This window comes from Hirundo rustica, unplaced genomic scaffold (genome assembly GCF_015227805.2).
Source record: "Hirundo rustica isolate bHirRus1 unplaced genomic scaffold, bHirRus1.pri.v3 scaffold_548_arrow_ctg1, whole genome shotgun sequence".
In the NCBI taxonomy this organism is placed as follows: Eukaryota; Metazoa; Chordata; class Aves; order Passeriformes; family Hirundinidae; genus Hirundo; species Hirundo rustica.
This window is the reverse complement of record NW_026690591.1, coordinates 1-11,804: the sequence shown is the minus strand read 5'-3', so window position 1 is coordinate 11,804 and position 11,804 is coordinate 1. Positions and strand designations below refer to the sequence as shown.

General features: G+C 50.3%; 1 long non-coding RNA gene across 2 annotated transcripts; it reads right to left on the bottom strand.

The window, feature by feature from the left end:
• Positions 1–7,357: 7,357 nt before the first annotated feature.
• LOC120748114 (uncharacterized) lies at positions 7,358–11,558 on the bottom strand. 2 transcript variants are annotated; one of them, XR_009208747.1, is made up of 7 exons: positions 11,467–11,558; positions 11,213–11,338; positions 10,843–10,947; positions 10,319–10,597; positions 10,100–10,231; positions 9,311–9,406; positions 7,358–7,604 (listed from the first exon to the last, which is right to left on the bottom strand). It is a non-coding gene; the product is annotated as an uncharacterized LOC120748114 (long non-coding RNA). The 2 variants fall into 2 exon arrangements; XR_005699295.2 differs by having other exon boundaries at positions 10,319–10,631; positions 10,843–11,338.
• Between the last annotated feature and the right edge of the window lie 246 nt (positions 11,559–11,804).

Genomic DNA, 11,804 nt, shown 5'->3' with positions numbered 1-11,804 from the left:
GATTCTGGACTCTGTGTGCAATCTGGGCCGCATTTTTCTGCATTCAGCACTTTGCAAGTGATTCAGTTCATGGTTTCCCAGTTCTGGAGTCTGTGTGCGATTTGGGCCATGTTTTCCCACATTCTGCACTCTGCGTGCAATTCAGTCCACGGTTTTCTGATTCTGGACTATGTGTGCAATGCTGGCCCATGTTTTCCCACGTTCTGCACTCTGCACATGATTCAGTCCACAGTTTTCTGATTCTGGACTCTTTGTGCGATCTGGGCCATGTTTTCCCACATTCTGCACTCTGCACGTGATTCAGTACATGGTTTCCCAGATCTGGAGCCTATGTGCAATGCTGGGCCATGTTTTCCCACATTCTGCACTCTGCACGCGATTCACTCCACAGTTTTCTGATTCTGGACTCTTTGTGCGATATGGGCCATGTTTTCCCACATTCTGCACTCTTCACACAATTCAGTCCACAGTTTCCTGATTCTGGACTATGTGTGCAATGCTGGGCCACGTTTTCCCACATTCTGCACTCTACAAGCAATTCAGTCCACGGTTTCCTGATTCTGGACTCTGTGTGCAAGCTGGGCCATGTTTTCCCACATTCTGCACTCTTCACACAATTCAGTCCACAGTTTCCTGATTCTGGACTCTGTGTGCAAGCTGGGCCATGTTTTCCCACATTCTGCACTCTGCACGCGATTCACTCCACAGTTTTCTGATTCTGGACTCTTTGTGCGATCTGGGCCATGTTTTCCCACATTCTGCACTCTGCACGTGATTCAGTACATGGTTTCCCAGTTCTGGACTCTGTGTGCAAGCTGGGCCATGTTTTCCCACATTCTGCACTCTGCAAATTATTCAATCCAAGGTTTCCTAGTTCTGGAGTCTGTGTGCGATCTGGGCCACGTTTTCCCACATTCTGCACTCTGAACACGATTCAGTCCATGGTTTCCTGATTCTGGAGTCTATGCGCAATGCTGGGCCATGTTTTCCCACATTCTGCACTCTGCTAGTGATTCAGTCCATGGTTTCTTGATTCTGGACTCTGTGTGCCATCTGGGCCACGTTTTCCCACATTCAGTACTCTGCACACGATTCAGTCCACGGTTTCTTGATTCTGGATTACGTGTGCGATCTGGGCCATGTTATTCCATATTCTTCGCTCTGCACGCTATTCAGTCCACAGTTTCCCAGTTCTGAACTCTGTGTGCTAGCTGGGCCATGTTTTCCCACATTCTGCATTCTGCACGTGATTCAGTCCACGGTTTCCTTATTCTGGACTCTGTGTGCGATCTGAGCCATGTTTTCCCACATTCTCCACTCTGCAAGTGATTCAGTTCACGGTTTCCTAATTCTGGACTCTTTGTGCAATCTGGGCCATGTTTTCCCACATTCTGCACTCTGCAAGTAATTCAGTCCCCAGTTTCCTGATTCTAGACACTGTGTGCGATCTGGGCCATGTTTTCCCACATTCTGAACTCTGCAAGTGATTCAGTACATGGTTTCCCAGTTCTGGAGTCTATGTGCAATGCTGGGCCTCGTTTTCCCACATTCAGCACTCTGCACACATGATTCAGTCCACGGTTTCCTGATTCTGGACTCTGTGTGCGATCTGGGCCATGTTTTTCCACGTGCTGCACTCTGCAAATGATTCAGTCCCAAGTTTCCTGATTCTGGACTCTGTTTGCGATCTGGGCCATGTTTTCCCACATTCTGCACTCTTCACACAATTCAGTCCATGGTTTCCTGATTCTGGACTCTGGGCCACATTTTCCCACATTCGGCACTCTGTAAGTGATTCACTCCATGGTTTCCCAGTTCTGGAGTCTGTGTGCGATCTCGGCCACGTTTTCCCACATTCTGCACTCTGCACACGATCCACTCGGTGGTTTCTGATTCTGGACTCTGTGTGCGATCTGGGCTATGTTTTCCCACATTCTGAACTCTGCAATTGATTTGGTACATGGTTTCCCAGTTCTGGAGTCTATGTGCAATGCTGGGCCTCGTTTTCCCACATTCAGCACTCTGCACATGATTCAGTCCACAGTTTCCTGATTCTGGACTCTCTGTGCGATCTGGGACATGTTTTTACATGTGCTGCACTCTGCACATGATTCAGTCCCCAGTTTCCTGATTCTAGACTCTGTGTGCAATCTGGGCCATGTTTTCCCACATTCTGCACTCTGAACCCGATTCACACCACGGTTTCCTGATACTGGACTCTGTGTGCGATACTGGGCCATGTTTTCCCACATTCAGCACTCTGCACGTGATTCAGTCCACAGTTTCCTGATTCTGGACTTTGTGTGCAATGCTGGGCCATATTTTCCCACATTCTGCACTCTGCACACGATTCAGTTCATGGTTTCCCAATTCTACACTCTGCTTGCGCTGTCGGCCACATTTTCCCACGTTCTGCACTCTGCACATGATGCAGTCCACAGTTTCCTGATTCTGGACTCTTTGTGCAAGCTGGGCCATATTTTCCCACATTCTGCACTCTGCAAGTGATTCAGTTCATGGTTTCCCAATTCTACACTCTGCTTGCGCTGTCGGCCACATTTTCCCACGTTCTGCACTCTGCACATGATGCAGTCCACAGTTTCCTGATTCTGGACTCCTTGTGCAAGCTGGGCCATATTTTCCCACATTCTGCACTCTGCACACGATTCAGTCCCCAGTTTCCTGATTCTGGACTCTGTGTGCAAGCTGGGCCATGTTTTCCCACATTCTGCACTCTTCACACAATTCACTCCATGGTTTCCTGATTCTGGACTCTGGGCCACATGTTCCCACATTTGGCCCTCTGCAAGTGATTCACTCCATGGTTTCCCAGTTCTGGAGTCTGTGTGCGATCTCGGCCACGTCTTCCCACATTCTGCACTCTGCACACGATCCACTCAATGGTTTCTGATTCTGGACTCTGTGTGCAATCTGAGCCATGTTTTCCCGCATTCTGCACTCTGTACACGATTCAGTCCACGGTTTCCTGATTCTGGACTATGTGTGCAATGCTGGCCCATGTTTTCCCACATTCTGCACTCTGCAAGTGATTCAGTTCATGGTTTCCCAGTTCTGGACTCTGTGTGCAATCTGGGCCATGTTTTCCCACATTCTGCACTCTGCACAAGATTCAGTCCACGGTTTCTCGATTCTGGACTTCGTGTGCGATCTGGGCCATCTTTTTCCATGTTCTGCACTCTGCACGCGATTCAGTCCACAGTTTCCTGATTTTGAACTCTCTGTGCAATGCTGGGCCATGTTTTCCCACATTCTGCACTCGATTCAGTCCACGGTTTCCTTATTCTGGACTCCGTGTGTGATCTGGGCCATGTTTTCCCACATTCTGCACTCTTCACACAATTCAGTCCATGGTTTCCTGATTCTGGACTCTGTGTGCAATCTGGGCCGCATTTTTCTGCATTCAGCACTTTGCAAGTGATTCAGTTCATGGTTTCCCAGTTCTGGAGTCTGTGTGCGATTTGGGCCATGTTTTCCCACATTCTGCACTCTGCGTGCAATTCAGTCCACGGTTTTCTGATTCTGGACTATGTGTGCAATGCTGGCCCATGTTTTCCCACATTCTGCACTCTGCAAGTGATTCAGTTCATGGCTTCCCAGTTCTGGAGTCTGTGTGCGATTTGGGCTACATTTTCCCACATTCTGCACTCTGAACACGATTCAGTCCATGGTTTCCTGATTCTGGAGTCTGTGTGCAATGCTGGGCCATGTTTTCCCACATTCTGCACTCTGCGAGTGATTCAGTCCATGGTTTCTTGATTCTGGACTCTGTGTGCCAACTGGGCCATGTTTTCCCACATTCTGCACTCTGCGAGTGATTCAGTCCATGGTTTCTTGATTCTGGACTCTGTGTGCCAACTGGGCCATGTTTTCCCACATTCTGCACTCTGCGAGTGATTCAGTCCACGGTTTCTTGATTCTGGACTCTGTGTGCCATCTGGGCCACGTTTTCCCACATTCAGTACTCTGCACACGATTCAGTCCACGGTTTCTTGATTCTGGATTACGTGTGCGATCTGGGCCATGTTATTCCATATTCTTCGCTCTGCACGCTATGCAGTCCACAGTTTCCCAGTTCTGAACTCTGTGTGCTAGCTGGGCCATGTTTTCCCACATTCTGCACTCTGCACACAATTCAGTCCCCAGTTTCCTGATTCTAGACACTGTGTGCGATCTGGGCCATGTTTTCCCACATTCTGAACTCTGCAAGTGATTCACTCCATGGTTTCCCAGTTCTGGAGTCTATGTGCAATGCTGGGCCTCGTTTTCCCACATTCAGTATACTGCACATGATTCAGTCCATGGTTTCCTGATTCTGGACTCTGTGTGCGATCTGGGCCATGTTTTTCCACGTGCTGCACTCTGGAAATGATTCAGTCCCCAGTTTCCTGATTCTGGACTCTGTGTGCAAGCTGGGCCATGTTTTCCCACATTCTGCACTCTTCACACAATTCAGTCCATGGTTTCCTGATTCTGGATTCTGGGCCATATTTTCCCACATTCGGCACTCTGCAAGTGATTCACTCCATGGTTTCCCAGTATTGAAGTCTGTGTGCGATCTCGGCCATGTTTTCCCACATTCTGCACTCTGCACATGATCCACTCGATGGTTTCTGATTCTGGACTCTGTGTGCAATCTGAGCCATGTTTTCCCACATTCTGCACTCTGCAGGCGATTCAGTCCACGGTTTCCTCTTTCTGGACTCTGTGTGCTAGCTGGGTCAGGTTTTCCCACATTCTGCACTCTGCAAGTGATTCAGTTCATGGTTTCCCAGTTCTGGACTCTGTGTTCGATCTGGGCCATGTTTTCCCACATTCTGCACTCTTCACACAATTCAGTCCATGGTTTCCTGATTCTGGACTCTGTGTGCAATCTGGGCCACATTTTCCCGCATTCGGCACTTTGCAAGTGATTCAGTCCATGGTTTCCTGATTCTGGACTATGTGTGCGATCTGGGCCATGTTTTCCCACATTCTCTACCCTGCAAGTGATTCAGTCCACGGTTTCCCAGTTCTGGACTATGTGTGCCATCTGGGCCATGTTTTCCCACATTCTGCACTCTGCCCGCAATTTACTCCCCGGTTTCCAGATTCTGGACTCTTTGTGCAAGCTGGGCCATGTTTTCCCACATTCTGCACTCTGCACATGGTTCAGTCCACATTTTCTTGCTTCTGGACTCTGTGTGCGATCTGGGCCATCTTTTTCCATGTTCTGCACTCTGCACGCGATTCAGTCCACAGTTTCCTGATTTTGAACTCTCTGTGCAATGCTGGGCCATGTTTTCCCACATTCTGCACTCGATTCAGTCCACGGTTTCCTTATTCTGGACTCCGTGTGTGATCTGGGCCATGTTTTCCCACATTCTGCACTCTGCAAGTGATTCACTCCATGCTTTCCCAATTCTGGACTATGTGTGCAATGCTGGCCCATGTTTTCCCACATTCTGCACTCTTCACACATTTCCGTCCATGGTTTCCTGATTCTGGACTATGTGTGCAATTCTGGGCCACATTTTCCCACTTTCTGCACTCTGCAAGTGATTCAGTTCATGGTTTCGCAGTTCTGCACTCTGTGTGCAATGCTCGGCCACGTTTTCCCACATTCTGCACTCTTCACACGATCCACTCCATGGTCTCTTGATTCTGGACTCTGTGTGCAATCTGGGCCATGTGTTCCCACATTCTGCACTCTGCACGCAATTCAGTCCACAGTTTCCTGATTCTGGACAATGTGTGCAAGCTGGGCCATGTTTCCCCACATTCTGCACTCTTCACACGATTCAGTCCATGGTTTCCTGATTCTCGGCGCTGTGTGCAATGCTGGGCCATGTTTTCCCACATTCTGCACTCTGCACGCGATTCACTCCACAGTTTCCTGATTCTGCCCTCTGTGTGCATGCAATCTGGCCCATGTTTTCCCACATTCTGCACACGATTCAGTCCACAGTTTCCCGATTCTGGACTCTGCTCAATCTAGTCTGTGTTTTACTCATTCCATGCTCCGCGTGTCATCCAGTCTGTGCATTCCCAGTTGTGGATGCCGGCTCTGACCCTGTCTGTGTTTTCCTCCATTCCAGACCCTATGTGCAATCTGCTCCAATTTTCCTACACCCTGGGCTCCAAGTGCCATCCAGTCCAGGTTTTCCCCCATTCTGGAGTCTGTGGGTAGTCCGGTCCATGTTTTGCCATATTCTGGGCTCCATGCATGACCTGGTCCACAGTTTCCTGATTCTGTACTCCGCGTGTGATCCGATCTGCATTTTCCTCAATTCCAGTCTCTGTGTGATCCCGTTTTCCCCCATTCCAGGCTCTGTCTGCAGTCCGAGTTAATTACTGTTTCTGGACTCCGTGCACAATCCCCTCTGTGTTTTCCTCCATTCTGGACCCCACGTGTGATCTGCTCGGTGTTTTCCGCCATTGTGGAGCCCATACATGATCCAGTCTGCCTTTCCCCACGTTCTGGGTTCTGTGGGAAATCAGCTCTCTGGTTTCCTGATTCTGGACTCCACGTGAGATCCTGTCTGCGTTTTCCTCCATTCCTGTCTCCGCGTGTGATCCCGCCCACATTATCCCCCATTCTAGATTGCCTGCATTGTCCAGTCTGCGTTTTCCCACATTCCAGACTCTTTGTGCTCTCCAGTCCATGGTTTCCCGATTCCAGAGTCTGCACGTGGGCTTGTCCACGTTTTCTTCCATTCTAAATTCCACGTGTGATCCGGTCCATCTTCTTCCCCATTCTGGACTCCGCCTGCACTGCTCTCTGGCTTGTTCCCCATGCCATGATCTGTGTGTGATTTGGTCTGGGATTTTCTCTGTGCTAGGTTCTTCACACGATCCAGTCCAAGTTTTCCATCCTTGCCGGGTTCCAAAGTCCAGCCCCGCTGCTTTTTCCTCTCGTGCCAGGCTTTATGCGTGATCCCGCCTGCTTTTTCCCATATCTCCTTCTCTGTGTGTGTTCCCACCATTTTTTTCCCCTGTGCCAAGCTCCGTGAGTGATCTTGCCCCATTTTGCGCCCATGCTGCCACCTGGCCCCGATTCAGGCTGGATTTTTCTCTCATTGCAGGTTCCAGGCACAGTGTGATCTGGGTTTCTCTTTGTTCTGGGTCACAGCTGACATCTGTTTTAGGTTTTTGCCTGTTCTGGATTATGGCTGATACGCGGTCTAGGCTTTCCCCCATGCAGGACCTCAGATACAACCTCACCCACTTTTTCTCCCCATTCCAAACTTCTGGCACAGCCCTGTTTGGGTTTCCCCTCATACTGGATTCTGGGTTGGATTCTCGCTTTGGTCTGGTGTTGCTAGATGGACGCGAAAAGAACTACAATCACGCAGTCAAGTTCAGAGAAAAAAGAGAGAAGTTTATTTCTTGACTTCGATTTATATAGATTCTGGACAACAACCAGGGATTCCCCAAAGATCCCTTCTCACTGGGGAATTGGAAATAATTATTAATTGCAGAAATGTTTTCTGAAGCCTTTCCCCTTTGCTGGTAGACCTTCTCTTTCTTCCTTTGAATGTACAGCTGTTCCCCGCTGTCTTTTGCCTGAATTCCTTGCAGCTCCTAACTGGGAAAACCTGGAATAACTTAGAGGGGACAGAGGTGACATTTTTAGCTGAAAATCTGAGGCAATTGAGAGGGGACACAAGAACGGTTTGCGTAGGAAAATGCGAGGGGATGTTGAGGGGAGCGAGGTGGCATTTTTGAGGAAAAAGCTGAGGTGATGTTTAGGGGAGAGAGTGAAAATTTTTGGAGCAGAAAAGAGTTAATCAATATTGTACCAGGAGTAAAATTTTGGGGGTAAAACTCGATGTAATCTGTAGGGGACAAAATGAATATTTTGGAGTAAAAATGAAGTACTCAGTAGTAGATAAGTAAGGAAATTTTTGGAGGTGAGACTTGACAAAATCTCAAGAGCAGAGAATGAACACTGAAGAAAAACTGGGGTGAGGAGCAGTAGGCATGTAGGGAAAATTTGGGGGCTAAATGTGAGCTAATCTCTGGAGGAGAGCATGAACCTACTGAGGTAGCATGAGGGGAGCAGTTGTGGGCGGATGGGGAAATTTTGGGGTAAAGATTATATGAAATAATCTGTAGAGTGATTATTTTGGAGTAAAAATAGATACAGATGGACAGTTTGGGGGGGTAAATCTTGACAAAAGCTACATGGTAGCAAGTAAATAATATTGAAGGAAAAAAATGAGGGAACCAATAGTGGACATGTAGGGGATTTTTGGGGGCCAAACCTTGAAATAATCTTAAGGTTGAGAATGAATATTTTAGATAAAAATGAGGTGATAAGTTGTGGACAGTTAAGGAAAATTTTGGGGGTTAAACTTGAGGTAATCTCTAGGGAGAGAGAGAACACTGATAAACTTGAGGCAGTCACTGGGGGTAGGCAAGGGAATTTGGGGTAGAACTTGGGAGGATCTGTAGGGCAGAGAATTAACATATTAGGGTAGAAATGAAGTGATCAGTAGGTAACATGAGGTAGAATTTAGAGGCCAAACACTGAGGTAATTATGTAGGAACAGTAAGTGGTTTTGGGAAAAAAATCTGACTTAATTTATAGGGGACAGAATGAACATTTTAGGGATAAGAGACAACACACATGTAGCTTTGGTTTTAAAATCTAGTTAGTATGCAGGGGACAAAATAGACATTTTGGGAATAAAATCTGAATTAATCTGTAGACGAAACAATAGCTATTTTGAGGTAAAAAGTAGGTGATTGGGGTTGGGCATGTAGGGAAAACTGAGGGGGTAAAATGCGAGATTATCTCTAGGAGAGAGCAGGAACATCCTGAGGTAAACTGAGGGAATTGCTGTGGACAGGTGGGTAAATCTGGGGATAAAACTTGAGGGAATCCCCACAGTAGAAAAGAGTATTTTGAGGCAAAAATAAGGTACACAGAGGTGGAGAGGTAGGGAAAATTTCACCTGTAAAATCTGAGGTGATCTGTAACAGAGGGCAGGCACTTCATGGGGCAGACTGAGGTAATTGGTCATGGACAGGTAGGGAAATGATTGGGCGGGGGAGGGGAATAAAAATGGAAAGCATCCATAGGGTAAAGAGTGTAAATACTGAGGTAGAAATGAGGAAATAGGTAGTGAACAGGTAGGGAAAATGTTGGGAGTAAAGCTTGTGGTAATCTCCAGAGTAGAGAAAGAATGCTTTCTCGTAAAAAAATGAGGAAAGCAGAAGGGGACGGACAGGGGAAATCTGGGGGTAAGATCTCAAGGGATCTCCAGGTGAGGGAATGACTGTTTTGAAGTATAATCTCAGGACTCACTGTGTCCTCCTTCCTTGGCAGCAGCTGGTGGGGAAGAGAGAAGAGGCCGCAGGCTGGAGAGGAGCAGGAGAAACCCCCCTGGCATCACCAGGCCACCTGTGGGGAACAGAACGGACACTTTGGGAGTAAAAAGAGGTGATTGGATTGTCCCTTTGGGGGACGCTGGCATTGAGGCAATTCCATCCGTTTGGCTGCTGAAATTTCCCAGCCCAAGGGCTTTGGCTGACAGGGCAGCACAAAGATTGTTCCCAGTGTGGGGCCCAGCTTTGGGGTTCAGCTTTGCTAGTTCAGATGGATTAGAGCTATAGCCCTGAATTTCCTGCTGAATTGTGAACTTGGAATAACCTCAGAGTGCCTCCTGGAGCATTGATACTCCCATACAGAGCTGCCTATTTAACATCAGCTGTGCCAGGAGCCAGCAGAGGTTCCAAGAGAGCTCAGTAGGATGGGATAAGGACAGGCCGATATTCCATAGAATTTACTATTTAAAACCCTCATCCCCCAGCCCCACCCATGTCCCTGGGGGGCACTTGACAGAGTTGCCTGGAATTCAGCTGATTTCACCCCCTCCCCCGAGCTCGGGCTCCCATTGATATTTTAAAGCAGGAGAAGGCGCTGGCTGGACGCGCTCCCGGCCCATGCTGAGGCAGCCCCTGTACCCACGGGAGAACATCTCTGCCTGAAGAAGCTCAGCTCCTTCCAGAGCCTCAGTGGTGGCCTCTACAAATTCTTTTCCCTCAGGAAAGGGATGCACATCCCTGCCTTCAGCGCACCTCCAGTGGGACCCACCTGAAAAAGCTTTCCATCACTTCTTCATCAGCTTCCAGCTGGCTCCCTGAAAAACTCCAAACTTCATCCAAACACATTTATCTAAGCTTTCATTTTAAGGCATCTCTGAGAGAATTGCTGGGGATTTCATTTCTGTGAGAGAAATCCCCTTGGCTTTAGTGCTGCCGATGGATGATGTCCTCAGGCTGGAAGGGGGCATTTGGGGTGGCCAGGACATACCTGGCAGCCGCGCAGGAGCTCCGGGAGGTCAGAACTGGGAATCGCCATCTGCGCCCCTCTGCGGATGGCCCGAGCCGCCCGTGCCCAGGCAGTGCCAGCTGCTCCTCGGGGCATCTCTGGGCTCTCGGTGGCCTCCGTGCGCCGTGAGGCATCTCCCCGTGCCCGTGCAGAACAGCCCCTGGCTGAGGAGCTCCGGGCAGCCCTTCAGCCGTGCCTGTGCCAGCGCTGTCCGAGCAGCCCGGCGCCCATCCCTGGGACGCGTGTTTGGCACGCTGTGTGCTGTGGGTGGGATGATGCAGGCACGGCTCCTTAGCTGCACACCTCAAGGACAAGAAGTGCCGATTGCCTTTTGGGGGCTGCCGGCCTCCTCCCGCCCCGTGTTCCTGGCTGGCTGGGACCCACAGAAACACCAAGCAACATCGCCAGCAGCGAGCAGGAGTCACCGAGGGCTCTGTGCAGCTCTGGGCCAGAGAAGCAGCCCCGGCCTTAGACCCCAGCCTTGATTTTGGGCTGGGAACACTCACCTGCAGGAGACGCCCCTCTGCAGGCGGGACCAGCCCTGACGCTCTCCAGAAGAACTTCAGCCATGGACTAAGGGAGCCCTCAGGGCTTGTCTTGCTCATTCCTCCCTGCAAAGAGACACAGCACAAGCACCTTTACAGCCCTCAGGGAAATGCTGAAAAGGGCAGGAAATCAGGGTTATGGGAAGAGCTTTATGCTGTCACCCAAGCCTTAACCTGTGTTGTTCTACGGTCAGGTGCTGGCTACAGAGCTCTGCCCTGGGACATTCCAGGGGCTGCTGCGTAAAGCAGCATCAGCATCAAAGAAGGAGCTGCATTGGCATAGGAATTCCCTTGCTGGCATTCCCATCCCAGGCATGACACTGCCACAGACCTGAGATTGGCTTGGTTGGAGCAGAGCACTGAAAATACCCAGGTTGCACGTTCAATCCTCAGACGAGGCGTTCAGAGAAGGGTTCAGCTCAGTGCTCCTCTTGTGTCCCTTCCCACTCAAGATGTGCTTTGGAAATAAAGAGAAAACAGTTTTCATGGGCCCTTTAAACCCAGAGTTTTGGGCATTTTTGTATTGGAGAGTACAAGCCGCAGAGAAAGGGAGGGAAAGGAAGGAGGGAGAGCATCGGGTCTCACCTGGCAGGTGTATCAGCTGAGCGGCCCGAGGCCCCGGTGGCTGTCCCGGAGCGGCTCCTCCCTGCCGCGGTGCCGCAGCCCCGCTCGTTGGAGCTCCTGGGGGCTGCGACACGGGGCAGGGGGAGGGCGGGCGCTGCTGCGCGCCGGGGAGCGCGATGGCCCTGGGGGGTGCCGGGGCGGGGGCGGCTCCACATCCCCGTGGGGGCCGCGGGCGGGAGGAGCCGCTGCGGGGCCGGGCCCGGAGCGCGCGCCGGGGCCCGCGGGCGGAGCCGCCGCTCCGTGTCCGCCAGGGGGCGCGCCCAGCGGGGCGGGAGGCGGCGCTGAGGGAGCGCGGCGGC